General features: G+C 29.6%; 1 pseudogene; it reads left to right on the top strand.

The window, feature by feature from the left end:
* The first annotated feature begins 98 nt into the window (after nt 1-98).
* LOC108769229 (putative nuclease HARBI1) lies at nt 99-2,278 on the top strand (annotated as a pseudogene).
* Nucleotides 2,279-4,113: the final 1,835 nt, after the last annotated feature.

Raw genomic sequence — 4,113 nt, 5'->3', positions numbered from 1 at the left:
TTTACCTAATTTTATTTTGAAATATACACTTTAAGCTAAACACATCAAGCGTTGTGGCTGGATGCTCCTTATTGTTTACAATTTTTAAAGATTTTATAATGCACTTTGGATTATCAAGAACAATAGCATATGAATTAATAAGATGATTTGAAGTATCGGATATGTTTACATCTATACAAGGTTTTTATATCTTTTTAGCACTTCCAGAAAAGGAACAACTTGACCAATTAATGTCCCTATCAAAACTATATTCTGCTTTGAAACATCTGAAAAATACATATTTTATTATATCTTATATATTCTTCAAGATATTTGCTTAAGACAATTAAAATCGAACACTATGCTTATTGTCTGTTATTTTTCAGATCGAGGGGAACATATAAAAATAAATGCAGAAAAACATATATTATGCTTTCTATGGTTTGTCGGACACGAAAGTGGATCCTATCGGGATGTAACTGATCGATTCGGAGTTGCCATTAGTACCTTGTATAACATAATTACAAGATTAATATTAGGGTGTAACGGCCTATTACGGTTGGAGCTGGATCTTCGTTGCTTAAAATAATTCAATTTTGAATTACTAATATATACTATATATGTACTTGCATATATACCATATTGTAGTCTTTTTCAAACTGCGCGCCGAATTTTTTCCGAACTAAATAAACTAAATTTTATATTATAAAATATATTATTTTTGTTGTGTCTGTTCACTTATTTAAAAATTGAGTTATTTTAATAACTCAAAAATGTTGTTTGCTGTGTATGTATTCGCAAATATGGTACATTTCAATGTTGCTCTATATTGCAACAAGTCATACGCGAAGTAAGTGATGATGACGTCGGTCTAAGATGAAAATCACGTGAAACTATTTCACATCGAATGCACAAATTTAACACATGCGTATTTACATATTTAATTAAAAAACAAGCATTTTATTATATTATAGATTTTTGTTTATATTAGAAAAGAGATTGAACTTTTGTCTATTTATGAAACTCGTCTGTTTGAGAGGAGATAGGTGATTCTCTCCGAAAGTTGTATATCTTCACGCACGAAATTCGGGAAGAAACGGAAAAAGATGGATAGCCTAAGATACATTGTTAGTCGCTTGAGCATTAAATTATCGAGACACGAACAATGCTTGATCGATTGTGATGGATCCGTTTAACTTACATTCGATGTTATTCGGCGCGCAGTTTGAAAAAGACTACAATATGGTATATATGCAAGTACATATATAGTATATATTAGTAATTCAAAATTGAATTATTTTAAGCAACGAAGATCCAGCTCCAACCGTAATAGGCCGTTACACCCTAATATTAATTGAGTTTCTCAAATATACGGTCATAAATATATTGTTTATAATTACAAGAGTCACGGAGTTTATTATGACTTTAGCACCTAACGTAATAAAATATCCAACACAAAAGGAAAAAGAAAAAACCGCAAATTATTTACTTCGAGAGAAAGGATTTCCTAATGTCATTGGTATTATACTATATCTACTTATATTTCTATTCAAGTTTTATTAGAAATGTTTTACTTACATATACTTTCTTAGGTGCTATGGATGGGTCTTATGTTAGAATTGACAAACCATTGGAAGATGCCGATTCTTATTATATTAACCGCAAGCAATATTTTTCATTGCACATTCAAGGGACAGTTAATCATAAAATTAAATTCTTAGATGTCTTTATCGGGTATCCGGGTTCTGTCCACGATGCCCGAGTTTTTAAAAATTCATCACTATATAACGATTTATGTGAACTATGTGGAGGTTTATTGAAACTAGGAAATAAATGAAAAATGTCGAAACTAGAAAGTAATCGGTATTTTAATGTTATCAATTTTGTTCTAGATAAATACATCTTATTAGGAGATAGTGCATATCCTTGTTTATTACAAGTAATTGTTCCGTACAAAGACAACGGGCATTTGACAAGGAAGCAAAAAATTTTTAACCAAAAATTAAGTTCGTGCAGAGTTATTATTGAAAATGCATTCGGCATTTTAAAGCAACGGTTCCGTCAACTGTACCATTTTAAACTAAGAGATATTCCACGCATGGTGCGTGTTATACACGCATGTTGCGTTTTACATAATCTAGCTAACCTGGAAGATTTAGAATTGTTCGAAGCACCTCTAAACGATGAGGAACTAGATATACAAGCACAAAATCATAATATACATGATAATGAACCTATAAGAGAATATGAGTCAGGCATAGACAAACGGAATGATATATGTACTGAAATAACGCGTTAAAAATGTAAAAAGTTATTCAAATATAATAATATAACCATTGACTTATAAAATAGTCCCAATATGCTTGTATGATAGAAGTAAAGCCAACACCGGTGGAAGTGTTTTTAAATACATTTATTCGTACATTTATTATATAACAAATGAGTACTTATAAAGAACCTATTAATATCACAATATAATATTGCAAAGGAACTGTTATTAATATGAATACCCGCATCCCAGTGAAAAATAACTATGGAATCGACGTCGAATCGACATCAATTCGATATCAATTCCATTATCATTTTTCACTGGGATGTGACTTCTTAATAAACTTAAAAAACTAGAAAAACATTAAAAATAATTTTTTGTAATCAACTACATCGAATCTTTTAATTATACATACTATTTTGTACTTTTACAAACAATGAAATAAAAAACCTTTGTACTTTTACCAACAATGAAATAAAAAACCTTTGTACTTTTTCAAAATACTGTGTTTATATTACTTATTTTTCTTCGCCTTTCTTTTTTTGCTATTTGTATCAATTCTTTCAAAATATTATTGCGATCTTTTCGTAATTCATTGGCCTTAATGGATTGCTCGTGCATTTCTTTCACAAAGTTTTCATATGACTCTCTTATTTTTTGTTGCTCTTGTAACATTTTCCATTGTAATTCATACCGTTTTTCACTTCCTTCATCTATTTTAGTGGATAAATTTTCTAAATTTTCTTTAAATGTGTCCAACACACGTGCAGTTATTCTCTTTTTCTTCCTTTTGCTTGTGAATGTCTGTACGTTAAAATTATCATTATTTGTTTATTGAAAAATATAATAAGTTTGACCACTCTTTAAAAACCATTCTCCAAGACATACGTGTATAATTTTTTACTAACTTCTTTACAACTTGTGCTATCATGAGTCGCAATATCAGAAGTTTCCTGACATGGTGTTTCTACTTCAATATTTATATGTTGCTTGCTTATTATGCTTTCATTGATATTTGTGATGTTATTGTTGTCCTCCGTACTAACATGTAAAGTAGATCTGTAATATACACTACTCAACAAAATCTAGGGAACACTTTCAAACACGCTAAAAATTGGGCAATATTCAGAACACCATAATTCAATGAAAAATCATCGCAGACAAAAAATTAAAAAAGTATTTTAAAGGTTGAAATCTCTACTTTCGAAATCTATAATTGAAATTTCAATATGACTAATACTTTACGGAGTTATACGGACATAAATGGATATCCGTCAAATCTAAAAATTTTTTATAAAATTTACAAAGGTCTATGGCGTGAGGTAAAAATTACACGAAAATGCGGTTTATAGCAGTCGAAAGTGTGAATCTTTATCTTTAATTTCCTTTTTTTTTATTAAACATTGTACGATTTTTTTTCACCGAATTATTGAACGATGAAGCAAAAGTGATCACTTCTACTTTAACGTTCAATAACTCGGTGGAAAAAAATCGTACAACAATCAATAAAAAAGGAAATTGAAGGTAAAGATTCACTCTTTCGACTGCTGCAAACCGCATTTTCGTGTAATTTTTACCTCACGCCATAGACCTTTGTAAAGTGTGTACAAAATTATACGATATGTTTTAGATTTGACAAATATCCATTTGTATCCGTATAGCTCCGTCAAAGATCAGTTAGATTGAAATATCAATTCCTGATTTTGAAAGTAGAGATTTCAACCTTTAAATTGCTTTTTTAAAAATCTCATTATGACCATTTTTGACGAAGTTAATTTAACTTGAAGTTAAAAGATCATTATGTGATGTCTTTTTTGATCAGAATTTTCGAAGTGCTCTTGCCATTTTCTGAAAAATAGTGGTTA

This window comes from Trachymyrmex cornetzi, unplaced genomic scaffold (genome assembly GCF_001594075.2).
Source record: "Trachymyrmex cornetzi isolate Tcor2-1 unplaced genomic scaffold, Tcor1.1 scaffold88, whole genome shotgun sequence".
Lineage (NCBI taxonomy): Eukaryota > Metazoa > Arthropoda > Insecta > Hymenoptera > Formicidae > Trachymyrmex > Trachymyrmex cornetzi.
Note: the sequence above shows the minus strand (reverse complement) of the source record. Positions and strands in the feature narration are given on the sequence as shown.